Source organism: Rhamphochromis sp. 'chilingali' (assembly GCF_963969265.1).
Source record: "Rhamphochromis sp. 'chilingali' genome assembly, chromosome: 17".
Lineage (NCBI taxonomy): Eukaryota > Metazoa > Chordata > Actinopteri > Cichliformes > Cichlidae > Rhamphochromis > Rhamphochromis sp. 'chilingali'.
Genome location: NC_137944.1, coordinates 12,028,456 through 12,047,070, shown reverse-complemented (window position 1 = coordinate 12,047,070; position 18,615 = coordinate 12,028,456). Strand labels below are relative to the sequence as shown.

Here is an 18,615-nt window from a genome sequence, read left to right as displayed (position 1 = left end):
GTTGTGCAAGTACAAGTGCAGAGTCTGAGAGTGCAAACAGTGCAAGTGTGGATGCGAGTGAGTATATTATATGCCTCTTAAAAGCGTGTATGAGGATGTTGACATCTATTATTAAATAAGCTGAAGCCCACTGTGCAGTTTTAGGGGTTATGTAGAGAACAGTTGTTACCAAGGAGAGCATGCTCCAAATGGCTTGTCCAGTTTATGCAGACAGATAAAAGGAAATTGCAAAGTTCACATTAATGTTAGGATTTTTATGCGTTTAGCTTCTTTTTTTTTTTTTTTTTTTTGCAACTCATGACAGTAATAAGTTTTTTGTTTGGTTGTTTTTTTGGGGTTTTTTTTTTATTTTCAATCAATCACTGTAATTTCATGCAACTATCCAGATGTTTTAAAACATTAACTGGAAAGTGTAATAAATCAGAATATATCTGAGAAAGTAACAACTCAACGTCTTATAAGCATAGTAGTGGCAGATGTTGTTTAGCTCCCAACATGTCTGTAACAGTGCCATATGCCATTTTGGCATATGGTTCAATGTGAAATAAAGGAGAAGGTGTAACCGTTGGGTTCCTACAAACACTGAGCTTAATGTCCAGGAATAATCCAGAATGGGCATGATATGATTGTGTGTATGTATTAGGCAGCAAAATCAGTAGCTAAGTACGGTGATCAGCTACAACCATGATGCCACCTGTCTAAATGCATTGCGTGGTTTGTCTTGTTCTGTGAGGCAGCAGCCATTGGGGAGTGCCATGTGTACTGAAAATGAAGCCTTTGGTTGTATATCCACATATATCCCAGGACATTAGTGCTCCTAGCAGAGTGCCGCGTTGTAATGAAATAATCAATGTTATTCACATCACCATCCACTGCCTATAAAGTTGAGGGCCCTGTTGAGTCAGTTACTCAGAACCAGATGCTTGTTTCTGTCGTATCTCCAATCTGTTACATACTTTTATCATTGTTTTTAAAAACACTGAAATATCTTTATATGCTGTTATGTTAATAAAGATTATGTCAGCAGGCTTGTCTCTTGCTGTGTCTAATTTTAATTTGATGTTTGTGCACTTGTGGGACGCTGTTATAACCTAGTACTATAAATAATTACTGCAGTTTGCGCATCACTGAGTATTAGATATAAGCATGATCTGACAAAAAACAATTTCTAGTGTAGAATTCATTTCAAAGCAAATGAATGAATTTGCATTGAATATGTCTGGCAATGTTTTCTTTTGCTGTGAGAGAGCTGACTTGAAGTTTCTCATTTGCGCTCTCCAGTGTATTTATGAATCGAGCAGTTTGTGTTACTGGAAAACGACAACACAAAGCAGTGTGTGTGTGTGTGTGTTTCTTTCAGCACTGCTAGGAATTTTACCTGCTACATGTGCCGCGTGCCATGGACGTGCTTGCGCACGAGAGAGGATATCAGTCTGCGTGTTTGTGCATGAGTTTAACTTCATATTTTGCGTATGACAGTGCCAGCAGGGCTGATCAGTGTCCATGCTGAGGGCTTTGTCACAGCTGACCTATATTAGATGAAAGCAGCTGGATCAGTGGCCTACAGGGACAGCAAAAGAGTTGTGTTCTAATTATCTCTGCAGCTAGCTAGCGACACATCACACCCGCGCACACACCCATGTACAAACACACACACACACACTTTTTGCGACAAAATCAATGGAGGCTCGTGAGAGCATCTGCCATGCTCTGCTTGACGAGTGACAGCAGCACATCCTCCATGTAGGATTGGCAAAAATACACCGCCTCCTGTCACACAATGCATGTTAAAACCATTTTGTGATGACTTGGGTCTCTGAATGCAACACTGCATGACACTGCCATTCCACTGAGTAAAATATCATTACCAGGTGATCACAGCGAAAATGATTTCATACTGTTGCCGTGTCCTTTAGGGATTGTTAAAACACATCCAGTGCCTTGTTGATGATTTCTCTTATGGATTTAACTGTGTAAATGTTGTGTGTATATTAGCTGCTGTTGCCATGGAGCACCAAAGTAACACATGCCGAGGGTGTGCATTAGCTATAATGAGGTACAGAATAACAGGAAGGGGGAAAGAAAGTCCCAGAGAGGTATTGCTAACAGCTAGCAGTACTCACTGTACTCATGCTAATGCTAATGGATGGGTAATAAATAGGGTTGCCAACCGTCCCTTAAAATACGGAATCGTCCCGTATTTAGAAACAAAAGCACACGTCCCGTATTGAGCTAATAAGGGACGCACTTTGTCCCGTAATACAGTGAGAATCAAAAGTAGTCTATAAATTAGGGTTGCCAACTCCCTGAAAAATAAATAAGGGACACCTCGTGGCCAGGGCCGGGCAACCCAGTTGTCTTCACCCTTCCCAGTGTGGTAGCTCTTTTTTTTGTGTGTGAAATTATTTTTTAACCATTTGACTTGAATTTGATTTAAGCAGATGCATATTCTTTGTGATATGACCATATGGGAAACAAATGATCATTTAGCCGTTTATTTTTAGCTCAAAATGACAACATTAACACAGTAAAACAGGTCTCTTTCTTAAACAGAAGCCTGTCATGCTTAGCTTTTGAGGATATAAGTAAATCTTTCTTTAAAAGAACTCTGTCCTGCTTAACTTAAAATTATATAAATTAATAGAAAACAATAGAACAAAATCATTCTTGTAACTGTGCACATTTAGTGCATTTAGTACAATTGGCTTCAGTTGAGGTATTATTTCAGCTTTTCTAAAGCTAATCAGGTTTGTAAACCCACTTGTTCCCATGATTACGCATCATAACTCATCATCATTATTAATCTATGTATTACTTTTATGTATTAGTCATCTATTTGTTGTAATCATCTATCCTTGCAGTTGTTTATTACACAAAATAAGTTATATTATCACACTTCTGGCCACATAGCGCTGATATTCACTGCACATGCCCATATTAACCTTAACCAGAGGGTTTAAACAACAAACCAGTGTTTACATACCATATCTGCTTCTGCCGTGGCCTGGTGGACAAGAAATTGGTTAAGGGTTCCCCGAGCTTTCACGCCCCTCATGTTCTTCATGTGCCCACCACTAGAAGCATGCCTATGGAAAAAGTGCGCCGGCACACAGTGCAGTGCGCTTTAAAGGTGTTATGGTGCACTTTCCCAGCCAGGTGTTTCCCTTTTCCCATTCCTCCCAGTACTTTTGCAGCCTATTTTTCTTTCTCTGAGCGAACAAACATTGCTGCTCTAATGCTGGGCTTACACTGTGCGATTTTTGGCCCATTTTGAGCCGATTTTTGAGTCGTGCGACCGATTTGGTGATCGGCCCGATTTTGGCCTTCATCGTGCGTCGTGTAGTATACGTGGGGTAACGAGAAGCGATTAACACCTCGATCATCAATCGCTCGTGAGCCGCTCACACTGCTCACGCGCAAACACGTAAACGTCGGTGAAAAAGACGGCGCAGCACGGCAGTGCAGCGTGTGATCTGGACACAAGTGATGGAGGCACAACTTGTAGAACTTTGGAAAGCTCATCCGAGCCTTTTCGATGTGGCATCACAAAATTATCACGACCACAACAACCGTGAAAATAGTTGGATTTACACTGCTGCTCATTCACAGCTGCCTGATCATGTTTTTTATTAGCAATTTAGCAAAGTTGATGGTGGTGGTGTGTCTGTGTGAGTGAAAGACAGAGCGACAGATTTTCTGTTATAACCTTCATTTTATGGAGGCACAGTGTGAGCACTCAGGTCGCATCAGAGCATCGGGCGGTATAGTGTGAGAGTACATCGTGACCTACCAACTTCTAACCCCTGCGAGTCAATCGTGCAGTTTGAGCAGGAGCTGAATAACGCGACTGAAAAAATCGCACAGTGTCTGCCCAGCTTTAGGTGTACTGTCGTCCGAGACTTGCACCGCAGTGTCGGCGTTTGTTTCCCTGTTGGCCATGCTTCTTGTTGTGGTCATCTGTTGTCTTCCGGTATTTTCTCCGTAAGCGACCTTTCATCGACCAATGAGATGAGCGGTAATCTGAATTGTCATACTCGAATTGTCATAAGTGTGCTGTCAGCTCATTGGTCACAAAGCAGGAGAGGGGCTGGGAATTATGCTTTCCAACAAAGCGTTAATTCCATTAACATTTATAGTAGGGTTGCCAACCGTCCCTTAAAATACGGAATCGTCCCGTATTTAGAAACAAAAGTACACGTCCCGTATTGAGCTAATAAGGGACGCACTTTGTCCCGTAATACAGTGAGAATCAAAAGTAGTCTATAAATGTTAATGGAATTAACGCTTTGTTGGAAAGCATAATTCCCAGCCCCTCTCCTGCTTTGTGACCAATGAGCTGACAGCACACTTATGACAATTCGAGTATGACAATTCAGATTACCGCTCATCTCATTGGTCGATGAAAGGTCGCTTACGGAGAAAATACCGGAAGACAACAGATGACCACAACAAGAAGCATGGCCAACAGGGAAACAAACGCCGACACTGCGGTGCAAGTCTCGGACGACAGTACACCTAAAGCTGGGCAGACACTGTGCGATTTTTTCAGTCGCGTTATTCAGCTCCTGCTCAAACTGCACGATTGACTCGCAGGGGTTAGAAGTTGGTAGGTCACGATGTACTCTCACACTATACCGCCCGATGCTCTGATGCGACCTGAGTGCTCACACTGTGCCTCCATAAAATGAAGGTTATAACAGAAAATCTGTCGCTCTGTCTTTCACTCACACAGACACACCACCACCATCAACTTTGCTAAATTGCTAATAAAAAACATGATCAGGCAGCTGTGAATGAGCAGCAGTGTAAATCCAACTATTTTCACGGTTGTTGTGGTCGTGATAATTTTGTGATGCCACATCGAAAAGGCTCGGATGAGCTTTCCAAAGTTCTACAAGTTGTTCCTCCATCACTTGTGTCCAGATCACACGCTGCACTGCCGTGCTGCGCCGTCTTTTTCACCGACGTTTACGTGTTTGCGCGTGAGCAGTGTGAGCGGCTCACGAGCGATTGATGATCGAGGTGTTAATCGCTTCTCGTTACCCCACGTATACTACACGACGCACGATGAAGGCCAAAATCGGGCCGATCACCAAATCGGTCGCACGACTCAAAAATCGGCTCAAAATGGGCCAAAAATCGCACAGTGTAAGCCCAGCATTAGAGCAGCAATGTTTGTTCGCTCAGAGAAAGAAAAATAGGCTGCAAAAGTACTGGGAGGAATGGGAAAAGGGAAACACCTGGCTGGGAAAATACACCATAACACCTTTAAAGCGCACTGCACTGTGTGCCGGCGCACTTTTTCCATAGGCATGCTTCTAGTGGTGGGCACATGAAGAACATGAGGGGCGTGAAAGCTCGGGGAACCCTTAACCAATTTCTTGTCCACCAGGCCACGGCAGAAGCAGATATGGTATGTAAACACTGGTTTGTTGTTTAAACCCTCTGGTTAAGGTTAATATGGGCATGTGCAGTGAATATCAGCGCTATGTGGCCAGAAGTGTGATAATATAATTTATTTTGTGTAATAAACAACTGCAAGGATAGATGATTACAACAAATAGATGACTAATACATAAAAGTAATACATAGATTAATAATGATGATGAGTTATGATGCGTAATCATGGGAACAAGTGGGTTTACAAACCTGATTAGCTTTAGAAAAGCTGAAATAATACCTCAACTGAAGCCAATTGTACTAAATGCACTAAATGTGCACAGTTACAAGAATGATTTTGTTCTATTGTTTTCTATTAATTTATATAATTTTAAGTTAAGCAGGACAGAGTTCTTTTAAAGAAAGATTTACTTATATCCTCAAAAGCTAAGCATGACAGGCTTCTGTTTAAGAAAGAGACCTGTTTTACTGTGTTAATGTTGTCATTGTGAGCTAAAAATAAACGGCTAAATGATCATTTGTTTCCCATATGGTCATATCACAAAGAATATGCATCTGCTTAAATCAAATTCAAGTCAAATGGTTAAAAAATAATTTCACACACAAAAAAAAAGAGCTACCACACTGGGAAGGGTGAAGACAACTGGGTTGCCCGGCCCTGGCCACGAGGTGTCCCTTATTTATTTTTCAGGGAGTTGGCAACCCTGTGGCATCCTGTAATACCACCACAGTTAGCTTGCTAGCATTTTATGTCACACAGACAAAGCATCCTATTTTCCTGTTGGCGTGTTATCACACACACAGCTACACACACATGTTCTCCCATCAGGTGACACAGTGTTACTTTGTGTAAGCCTCGGTGTATTTCTTTTCTGAAGTTCAATGATTTCACAGTTTCTGCTGCTTTTAGGAGGTAATTGGATGCAGCACACACTCAATTAAGTTGTTAGCCTCTGAGTCATCCCCTCCTCTTTCTTTCTCTCGTTATTGTCCGTATCTCTTTTCCATCCCTTTATTTCCATGGCTAATTTCACTCTCTCTGCTGTTATCTCGTTCTCCTCTTGTCATATCCTCCTATCATCCAACCATTCGTGGCTCCGGGGCCTGGCATTCCTAACAGGGGAGCTGAAGTGTTAGTTAGGCAGTCAGGGGAGGCTTCTTGTTTTGGGACCGGCAGGCACATCTTCCACCACATTGCAGGCACTCATTTACAGGTCGGAGCTTATGGGGAGGGGGTGCTTTTCCCATAACGGGGAGAAGGATGTACTGCAGAGAAATGGAACTAAATGCTTCCATCCACATGTGATAAGTCTGGCGCAAATCTGCACGTGAGATTTTTATTTGAGCTTCCCTGATGTTGTCTTTGTCTCTCCCCCTGTCTGCAGAGTGACTGGGACCGAGTTATTTTTCCATCCTTTTCTGCCTATACCTATGGAGCACCATTTCCTGATGAGACTGTGGTAAGTAGAAGGCACAATCACACATGAATGTAACTCCTGCAGCTACACATCACCTGTACCCACATACGAATTCCACTTCTGTCTTCTGCGTCCTTGAAATCCATCCCTCGGGGATTAACCCACGTCGGTGAAACAGCTCAGAGAACGTGGGATTCTGAAGCATGCCGCTCACTCTCCTGCCTGCCTTGTATTTGATCTCACATTTGAAGCAATATTGACTAAGTCGCGTCTCTGGAGATGTTTGCTGCTGTCGACCGTCATGGCTGAACACTACATACAACAGTTTAAACTGTCACTACCCTGCGTGGGTTGGTTGAGAAACATCGACATGACAAAGTTGCCATACTGTTGGCCTTGCATTTTGGAAAGAGGCTAATGGCGAGAGGAAAATAGAAACAGTAGATGGAAAGATGTCAAGACAAGTACAGACTGGCACAGTAGTAAAGTAAAAAATAGCTGGCATGACTGACCGATCGTGCTGGCCCGAGGATGTACTACTATTCTTAGCTTCAGTCTCCTCCTTTTTCTCCATCTCCCCTCACTTTCTCTTCCCTCCTTTCTCTTGATTCGCTCTTGTGATGTCAGCACTCTACAGGATATCTGGTGTTTGGAGGAACCCTGGATCTATCTACTCTTTTTCTGTAATTGGCTAAAACCATTCAACGGACTTCCATCTATCTACCTCCCAAACATTTGTCATTTTATTTATTTATCCTCTCTGTTCACTTGTTTAGCCTTCGTCACCTCAGCTAATACAGTTACACTCCTCTCTTTTTGTCCATTGTTGGATTTACCATGTTAATGAAATGCTGAAGCTTTCACCTAATTACAGCTACAGAGAGGGCCACTTAGAGGCTAAGTGCCCTGTGTTTGTGCATTTTATCTGATGTAATACAAGGCCAGGATGTGATGGGATGTTCTATATAAGTAAAATTACAGATGCATCACATTGTTGCTGTCAGAACCGGAAACTCTCTGCAACATGCCTAAAATGGCCTATTTCTGTCGCCAAGTAGCGTTATCATTCCTGTCATTGTCATCAGGGTAAATATATATTCTGACAGATTCTGAGTGCTCTGCATGAAATAACACACATTAGAAAATAATACACAAGTTGGACACCAAAAGTAGTCTTTTCTGCTATGTCTAAGAATACAGATAGACTTCTATGGTCACTGAATGATCATTGTCATGGCATAGCCTCTTACCATAGGGTCTAGAACAGGCTCTATTCAGGTAATTCAGGAAGTCCTAAGATGGTTAAGATGGTTAGTCAATCATAATCAAGAACACCCATTATAATGATGACTCTCTTTTAATTCTTAGTCTCTGCACAGGCGTTTTTACTTACGTGGTTTAGATTTTAGGAAAGTTGACTCTACCTAAAAATTGATTTAGTCACCTTGACGTCCCCCTTTGGTTTGCTTTCAAATTTTAAAGTGCATTTGATGTCTTGGTTTTCAAAACAACAATGATGGATCTTCTTATTAAGATCCCAAGGACTTTGATTGATACACTAGTGACTTGTCAAATATATCCACACCTCAGATCATACCCTGTTTATCATCTATCTAGGTCTTTACTTTGTCTGTTACAGTGGGTTCATCATGTAGATTATGTGTGCGCCTGAATTAGTCAACACTTGCATTTTTTTAAGAAGGCTTGGGGTCCATGGAGTGGAAATGCTTTATTACTATACTGTATTGCTACATGGTTTGGCAACCTTTCTGTTAAGCTCAGATCCCAAGTTCAAAATTAAAAGGGCTGGAAAGATAGTTGACGTGCTCCTTTCATTTCCCCATTCAGAGTCAGTGATACAGCAGGGTCTGAAAGTTACTGAGGACAAAAATCACATCTTTAATAAGTATCAGTTGACACCATCAGGCAAAAGCTTTAGGGCACCAAACTGTAAGTTCAATAGGTATAAATTTTCTATTGCCAATATCGGCTAATTATTCAATTGTAATTAGGGTAAAAATATAAATAAGTGTTTGTATGTGTGTTTTATGTTTCCCTCTGTTGTCCAGTTTAAATTTCTCAGAAGTGACCCAATAAAGGCTAATCTAATCAAATCGAATCGAATCTATTTCAGTCTAAAAGAGACCAAATAAAGGAACTTTAGGAGTCACCCCCCTGCTGGTCGTTCAAAGGAATGCAGGTTTGCCGCCCTCGGCACTGACTACACTTTTCAGTATGAGAGGATCCTTCCACCTTATAAATTCTGTTCCTTTCTGTGGCTTTACTAACACATCCATAACTGTCCTTGGAGTTTTCTTTCAACTTTTGCTGGATTCTCATTCAGGTGCCAACTGACAAAGTGGGGCTGGAATACATTAATAAAGCACAGCATCTGTGCTTTTCCTGCTGGTATAAGTCAAAATATCTACTGCAGAGAAAAGTCTAATTCACACAGTCAAAGTTAAATCGGAGACCATAAAGTACATTTAATAACACCAATTCCATGAATAGATAAGAGCACATTCGCAAAGTAGCATTTGAACACACTGATAGAGTTTGTGGCCATGTGTAAAATGAATTTTGTGGTGTGAATGAAAAACTTTTTCAAAGTTCTCTTTTTGGCCCAAGGCACTTTTTAGTGGCTGCCTGATGGGAGTAGCTGTAAGGAGTGGTGAAGGAGGTCTACAGGGCCCTTAGTAATGGAAGCTGTGAGGGTCTAAGAGTTGGGTTTAAGTGGTGCTGGTGATTTTGGTTGCATGCTTGATTATTCCTGTGAGCTTTTTCTTGATTTTCACTGTGAAGAAGTTGCAGCAGGATGCTGTTTCTTGTGCTGTACCCTAGGGACTAGGCTGGCTTTCAAGAACAGCTGGAAAAGCTGTTCCACCCCTACAGTTTATATAAAAGATGGATGTAGCCACTGTGATGTCAGCGATTGGTTAGTGAAGTCCCATTATGAGTCCCCGACATGAGTGTTTTTGCTTCCACATGTTGGTTTTGGGAAATGGGGAGTGACGAGTAAAGGCTGGACTTGGCTTTGGCAGAAATAAAAAAATGCATGCTCATTGGCTACTAACTTGGGGTTGACAATTCATTAACCTTCAGTAGTGGTCAGAAATGGGAGGTTTGGGCATTTCTCTGTGTCAGCTGATGCAAACTCAAAACCTCTTGCATCTTTACTTCTTATCTTTTAAATTTATGTGCATTTCAGCAGCAGTAATTCTATCAGAGTCACGTCGGGCTTTCCTCCCTTAGTAATGATATGTTTTTGTAATTTGAATGCTATAACTAAGGACTTCCTCTTGACTTTTCACATTAAAAGTCTTGCTGCCTTTCATTTATGGGCATATTTAATGGGCGAAAGTGTTGAGTTTAGCTGGTTATGCCTTGACATCAATTACAATACAGCTTGTGACTACGTGTTTCACTGACAAGTCCACATGAAGCTTTTAACTGATGACTTGTGAGGAGTATTTTGCAGAGATGAGTCACTTTCCTCCATTTTTCTCCCTCACTCACGTCTCACTTCTGAATGGTTATAGGTGTGTGTGGCTACACAGGCTTTACTGCGTGCATGCGTGTGCCTGTGCGGCTCGTGGATCTGTGCCCAGTCTTCCCGCTGTGAGCATATGGTTTCTGGGAGAGTAACTTCAAACAGCAGCTCTTTGTAGCACTGAAGGACAGCATCTCATTAGGACGTGTGCAGTTTGGTGTGTGTAGCTGCAGACAGAAGCGAGCCTGCATTAGAGCAGGTTATCAATTTAGTTTTTTGATTATCTGCAGTGGAGCTTATCGGAAGGAGATAAGAGAATTAGGGCGAAAATCATTTTCCCTGAGCACTCCTTCATCCCAACGTTGTTCCCAGCAACAACATGCGAGAATAAAATCGTCCCATTTTATGTTCTAATTTCTATATTTCTCTCACAGGTGCATTTTTTCCTTTTATGTTCAAATAGGACTCTTTCTGCAGTTTTTGGATTATAAAAGTTTTTTATTATCGCTCTTCTTTATCCAACGTGCACAAGAAGGGACGTTCCTCAAAGGCAAAATTTTCTGTTTAATGTTATTCAAGGAAAATAAAATAGAGTCTAGTGCAGAGCAATACTGCAAATCTTGGTATCGATCTGATGCCATGTAAATATTGCAGATACCCATACCAGAGTTTTTAACCTATAAAGGCAGTTTATGTACGAGAGAGCAGCGTGTTATGATTTATGAGCCGAATCATCATTAATTTGCAAATCTTGAACACATTTGAATAACTGCTAAATCACACCCTTCAGCTTTTCTTTTATTTTGAAACTGGGTGTTTTTGGAGACTGTAATGTAAATGTGCCTGTCTCTAAACATGCTGGGTCAGCTTCTGTCATTTAAATGTACTAAAGACTATAAATAAAATAGGCACATTTCATTTCCAAAACAATTATTAATCTAACACAGGTCAGTGGGATACATATTAAACTATAAGAATAAAAATAAAGCATCGATCGAAAGAATACCAATTCCAGCTTTGGTTTTGATATTATTGATATTTGGATCCAGGTCGAGATAAAAGACAACCAGAACCAGTGGCTGTATTCAGTCCAGAAATCAATGAAAATTATAAACTGAACTATTATTTTCCATGTCTCGATCTATCCATCTTTTTTTTTTTTTCTTTTTTTTTTCTTTTTTTTAAATGACATCAGAAACAGCAGTATGCGACATTACGTGATGGCAGAGCTTCAGTTCATCCTTTGTCATTTTTTTTTTTTTTTTTTTTTTTAATAAATAGGACAGGGGGAATGAATGAGAGAAAGAGGGGGAGAGAAAGAAAGAAAACCAAAGGGGAGAAGAGACGGTGAGAAGGGGGGGGAAGAGAGAGAAAAAAAAAAAAGAACTCCTGGGTCACCTGTATGGAGAAAAAAAACAAACAAACAAAAAAAACAAACAGAGGAGACAGCAAACAACAAAGAGTAACATAATAATAGAGAAAACAAAGCACCATCACAATAAACTAGCTAGTCATAGATATCAATATTTACTAAATAATAAACGATATTGTGCAGCACGCAAGATAGACAGCGCACAGTGTGCTTTGAGGCAGCAGCCAAGAAAGCTTTAGTCCGCGTCTGTGAATACCCATGTGTGCATACCTGTGTGGATCAGCATGCTTGCATTCCAAAGGTTTCTCCATGTAATGATCTGCTAGGGAGTGTGGGGGGGCCACAGCCCCGTCCTCCAGGGTGTGAAGCGGGTATGGAGGAGATCAAAACTCCAGACATCCAGAGGCCCCCAGAACACAAGAGACCATGGAAGACCAACAGAGGGGCAGCCGCGCCACTGTTCCAGTAAGAGCTGAGGAGAGTCCCAGATGAGGGCTCGCCCAGCAGCCGCGGAGCAGAAGCCAGGGGGAGTTGCAGTGACGCGCCCGTGAGCTCCGCCGGCCCCCAGCTGTGCCTGAGTGACCGAGCCCCAGGCCGAGAGGCCGGGGGCACCCCACCTCCAAAGGGGCCTGAGCGAGCCCCAGGCCCCAGGCCCCGACAAGCGGCCGCCAAGGAGTGAGCCGGTGTGTACCCGGACGCCCACCCCCAGACACAAAGAACCACCAACACACCGACACCTGAGGGAGTCCGCCACCGGCAGGGGAAGTGGTGGTGGGTGGAGATAGGCCTCCAAACCTTGGAGGGCCTGAGGTGTCCCCAGAGGTATCCATCTTTTTTGCCTCCTGGTCTCATTCCCACCCTCATCACTCTCTTTTTCTCCCGCCGGATGATTTATGGATATCTTTCATCAATGCTAAAAGCAGCGCTCATCTGTTCTGAACTACTGAAGACCTGTATCATAAGATGAAAGAAAAAAACAGAGAGACTAGAGTTAAGGGCTTGCAGCCTATGTAATGCGTTTGTCTGCGTGCAAGTGTGTCACAGAAGAAGAAAAAGAGCGATGGAGTCGAGAGACGAAAGGCAAAGGGAGGCAGAAACTGTCTCAGCCGTCACATGATTTAATCAAAGCCATCCATCACATCAGGATAATTAGACAGCAGCATGGATCGCACGGCCAGAGCCCATCAGTTAGAACGCACGTACACACAAACGCGTTCACACCCATCTGTACTTCTATCCAGAAAACAAGAGAGGAGGGACCCAGCACAGTCAGCACTGGATCCATTCAGGACTGTCACAGCAAAAACATGTTTGTACAAAATTTAGACATAATAACTCAGCGACAGACAATGGGGAACGGTGTGAGCGAGTCGGCCTAAGTTGGTGTCCGTCAGTGGGGCTTTCAGTTCTTGATGGCTAATTAATTGCGCAGAATAAATGCTGGCAGTCAGAGAACTCCGCATAAAGCCAGATAATGACCAGAGTTCACGGCCTGACTGCAGAAAATGTCAACAAAAAAAGTCAGAAAGTGTCATTTATGCCTTAAGACCTGTCTTGCAATAAGAGGAAAAAAACTGAACAAAACTCTTACTCCTAATCTAGCTTTCCATTGTGTTTTAGATTTTATGATAAAATCTGTACACAAAAAAGGTTTAAAGCCGTACTAGTGGGAATTATATGATAACGTGTAATGCAAAGGGACTTGTATTAACCTCTTTTTAACAAACCCTCACATATTAATCTCCTGAATCTGTTTCGGACCTATTGCCCTTAACATTATATGCCGTAGTCGAGCCTCTGCACTTTAATCACATAATTTCGAGCAGCAGTAGGTAGCTGTTTTCACTAAATGGGTCTAAAAAATTAATCTACATTACCAAATATCAGGCAGACTAAACACAGAGGAGCCTTTGGCCTCTTAGAGATGGTGTTTTTTTTTTGTGTGGGTTTTTTTTTTCAGATGGCAGTGAAGACTAAAAGGAAAATATGAACTGGGCCCCAAACAATGCTGAATTGCCCACATCAGCTTCATAAATCACATGGCCTCTAGCCAAAAAAATGCCTCGTGGCTTAAATAATTTCCTCTTTGCTGTGCTTTGAAATTTCCTTTTGTTAGTGACTTTTGGTTCGGTTTGATCCATGAAATACATTTCCTGAGCCTTGAAAATAGCCTTTGTGTTGCAAGGCAACATCTGCTGCTTAAATAGTGCGGGCCTCAAGGGTGTTTAAATTGTAGCAAGTATAAGTATTGTAGTTGAGAGAGAAAGATTAGTGCTGCTGTTGTTAACTATAACAGCTATTATTATCACTTCAAAAGACTTTTCTTTCATCCTCCAAACATTGCAGTTGAGCTTAAGGTGGATTTGGACTTTGGACTTTTTATTCAAACTCAAAAGAACAAAGCAGAACATGTTTGTCGTAGTATGGTCACACCAAAAAAACAACATACTTCAAAACTCTCCAGCTAAGCCTCAGCGGTCTTTACTTCCTGTTAAATGCTGCCACATTGATTTTGAACTGTGGACTTACCAAATGTGAATGTACACCTTACAGCCAGTTCACCTTTTTCATGTGACTTAACATCAGTATGGGAAAGGCAAAATGAGGCCTCACACAGTTATTTTTAGCAGTTTTGTTAAGCTAAAGGTCAGACAGTAGTCATATCGGATGGACTTGCGACTATCCAATCAGGTTTTCCCAACTGCTAGCAAAAAGTAGAGGAAAGCACTGCTTGAAAATAAACTCAAATAAAAAAATGGATCACCATTAAATGTGCTTATTAGTGCTTACCGTTGCTCTGGTGATGAATCCTTAATCTCCTCATGGCAGCGTTACTGACCCAGTCAAATCAAAACGCTTTCATTCTGGATTTTTGATGCAGTTCATCACCATGTGGAGCTCTGGCAGAAACATTAAGGCTTTCTGTATGTCTACTGCAAAATCCTAGAACTTGCATTAGAAATGTATTAAGGGAAGCAGAGTGATCCTAGCTTCTAGGTTGGCAAGCCTTGGTGCACTCTATAATTTGCCACTGATAATTTTGAAGCTTGATGTGCCTTCAGTGTAACGCCCCCCCCCCCCCCCCCCCCCCCCAAAAAAAAAAAAACCTAAAATAAATGAAATCCTGATGGGCTGTTAGTCCTGTGATGGACTGGCGACCTGTACAGAGTGTACCCAGCCTTTCAACCTATGACAGCTGGGATAGGCTCCAGCTCCATCATGATCCTAATTGGATAAGCAGAAGAAAATGAATGGATGGATCTTGATGGCCAATTAAATCTGTTGTTTGATACAATCAGTGGAAATTTCCATGAAGTTTTGAGTGTCTGTGTAATATCTATACATTTATCTATATGGTAATCTGTAGATACAGTCAGTGCTATTGGAATCAACTTTCTAGTAATGCCCAAATGTGCATCAGACCAACAGATAAGACTTGGTGCTAATATGATTTCCCACTCACGTCCTTTGTTGCTGATGTGTTGCACCTTCACATCGCCTTTATTAAGCCTTGCTTCCTCCCTGCTTTCTGTCATGCCCTGATATTAAAATAATGAATAAGCGTTTCAATGAAAACTGTTGGAAACGCTTTCTGTCTTTACGCAGATTGTTTAATGATGCTCTTACTAAAGTGCTTTTTTTTGCATTTGTTAATTGTTGATTTTAATAAATCAAACATAAAGGAGCACCGATGCCTTAATCCTCCTGTCGAAAGAAAAAAAAAAAATGATTTTGCCAATTACATGCAAGTCATGTGATAGGTATTGCAACTAGAGATTAGCACTAATCCCTTCAAGATGTATTTTTATTGTCTTAGCTCATAATCAACCAACAATGTGGCTTTAACGCTCTGAGTGATCCTGTTTTAATGGTAATTTTAGGTTTGCATTGATTTGTTGTGGGGGAGAGCAGTGGATTTATGGGCTCTCACAGGAATTTAAAAACAATATAGACTAATTAATGTGTGCTTACTCTAATAAATGCATGCCAGCGCCTGTAGAGTGGTGGCTTATCCTGCATGATGGCAGTAGGCTCTGCTCTTGCTGCGTGCACCGAGAGGTCGTGCCCTTTTTCTTTTTTCTTTCACATATTCTCATTGATCTCGTGACCAAGTTGCAAGAGTGCAGCACTCGGATTAGAGTTTTTCCTCTTGTTCTTTCTACCTCACCCCCCACCAAGCTGCGACAACCCTCATTTTCTCTCTCCCTTTTCTCTTCTCGAGCAAAAAGGCTGCGAAAAAATAAAAAGTATCACATCAATGAAAACTGTTCTTTGGATGCAGCCTTTCACGCTGCATTTCATTTTCGCTTGTGACCGAGTTGTCGGTGCAGGTAATAAGATGGTTTGAGCAGAAAACAGATTATTATTGTCACAGAAACCAGCTCGTAACAACAAATAGATGCAAGGGGAACTATTGGGGGGTCTAGCTTTTTCACACAGCTTGTCGTATCTGTGTGTCCTCACATGCGCCTTGTGCAAGAGGGACATGAAGACAGGTCCAGCTTGTAGACGCTCACAGTGATCTGTCCTGTGAGTCACTGGTGAAGCAGCATACGCTTGCAATACACAGAGACACATGCAGAGCGTGAACGCTTCGTTGTGTGAGCATCAAGAGACTAAAGTGGGTGTTTTTATTTATCTATCTAAAAGAAGCTGAAGTCTGTTTCATTTCTGATTTCTTTTTTTTTTTATCCTCACACGCATAAAACTCACTTGATCACCGGTTTACTCGAGTAAAAGAGTGGGTGGATTCTTGGATATCATTGGCATCGCAGCAGTGAGCAAGTGACTGGATCAACTTATGAGCAACACACACCTCGGCTTTTGAGGGCTTTCTTAAAGCTGAACATAACACTGTTTAATTTGGGTGTAACTCCTTGTCGCAACCTAGGTTTTAATATTTTCGTGTTTGCCACCACCACAAATGAAAGGCGGAGATGTGATATTGCAGCTGCACAGAAGAAACGTCCCAGAAGTTGCCAGGCAGAAAAAAATAAAGCTGAACAGCAAACTTATCATCTCTTTATCTCTTTTTGCCGACTCAAATAAGGAGCTAACACGACTCTAAAATAGCTCTCACAAATCCAGACTCTGACGAATGTCTGTCTCCTTGGACCATGTTTGCGTTTGAAATTTGAAACGTATGTTAAAATAACATACGTGCTCTATATCTGGAACAATACAGAGAGTGTGAATGATTGGCCGAGGTTAAAAATGGCACATTGCAGTTATGGTTACCATGGTGAAAGCAGCTTATAGCAGACAAAACCTGTCAAGAGAATGCAGAGAGAGCCCTGTGGTCATAGCCTTGAACATGTCCAATGTACACTGCACACGTAATCAGCGTGGCCGGAGTGCACGCAGAAAACTGACATAGATGAAACACACTGAGTTTGACGCACACACACATACACACTGAATGGTGGGTTTCAGCATTGTGCAGCATGTTGTATGTCACATTAACCCTCTCGAGGCAGGCGTTGCCGATTTGCAACAGTTAAAAACTAACAACCTGATTACCCCACATACATGTTTTATGAGTTTTTTTTACTCAGAAGTACCACTGCAGGACTTGGTTGTGCATTAGCAACAAAAAGTTTAATTTGAGCCTGAGAGGGTTAAACAGTTATGCAAATTTCAAAAGACAAGACCTGCGTTCAGGGATACTGTGTTAGCCAAAATGAAGTATCATACAGCCAGTCAGGTCCAGCCCACTGGATGGCTTTGAGTAGTGTGAAAATTGCTGAGAAGAGGAACATGATTTTTGGACTTTTCATTGAAGTGTAAAGAATGGATCACATCATGAGAGTGGTTATCTGAGCTGTTAATTTCAAGCAAAGGGGACCGTATCCATGTGCGTTTATGATTTCTTTGTTTGCAGTCTCACTGAATATTGGAAAACTAAGACATATTGCTTAAATTGCACTTATTTTTCTTGACATCGAATAAGCTGGTCATTATATAAGAATGTACTTTCAGTATGTGTTGTTTTACTTGTCTGGCCAACACGAGGTAATAATTTGATGTATAAAGCCCATTAACTATGCTGTAAACTATGAAAACAACAACCCACAGTCATAAAAAACTAAGTACACCACCGCATTCAGTATCTTATAGAACCACATTTAGCAACAATAACTTCATTTTCTGTCTGACTGTATCAGTCTCTTATATTGTTTGGCAGGAATTTTGCACCAGTCTTCGGTACAATGTTGTTTTAGTTCACTGAGGTTTCTGGGCATTCGTTCATACACGGCTCCTGTAAAGTTCAATTTAGTTCAATTTTTCAATTCAGCTTTATTTATATAGCACCAAATCACAGAAAGAGTTGATTCAAGGCACTCATTTCAATGAGGTTGTGAAATATTTTGTAGTTTTGCTGTCATGCTTGGGATCATTGTCCTGTTGCATGACCCAATTCTGGCCAAGATTCAGCTGTCCAACAGCTACACATTTGACTCTAGATTCACAGTTGTCTTTAATGTTTTCCACTTGTGAATAATCTTTCTCACTGCAGAGATAACACTTATCTGGGATAACACTTCCCAGATTGATGGGCAGCAACTATTGCTTCTCTGATAATATTGCTGATTTTTTTCCTACGTAGCAATTAGTTAACACACACATGTTTACATGATCAAACGTATCTGCTCAGGTTCAAATTGAGCATCAGAATTAAGAGGAAAGGTGATTTTAAAGACTTTGAATGTGACATGGTTTTTGGTTGCTAATGTGCTGGTTGCAATATTTCAAAAAATGCTGATCTGGTGGGATTTTTCCTCATAACCATCGCTAGGTTTTACAGAAAATAGTCCCAAAAAGAGAAAATTAACAGGGAGCAGCAGTTCTCTGGTTGAAAATGCCTTGTTGATGCCAGAGGTCAGAGTTGATAGAAAGTAAATAACCAGTCAATACAACCAAGGTATGCAGATGGG

The 18,615-nt window shown here is 41.5% G+C and overlaps 1 protein-coding gene across 4 annotated transcripts in view; it reads left to right on the top strand.

Moving 5' to 3' along the window:
• Positions 1-18,615, top strand: part of dlgap3 (discs, large homolog-associated protein 3) — a 180,125-nt gene that overhangs the window by 93,583 nt on the left and 67,927 nt on the right. For 2 of the 4 annotated variants that reach the window (XM_080863069.1, XM_080863072.1), the window contains exons 1-2: positions 4,914-5,413; positions 6,786-6,860. The gene's annotated coding sequence lies outside the window, so the exon portion shown is untranslated. Of the gene's footprint in view, positions 1-4,913; positions 5,414-6,785; positions 6,861-18,615 lie in introns of those variants that run through there. The other 2 variants (XM_080863070.1, XM_080863071.1) reach the window with 1 other exon arrangement.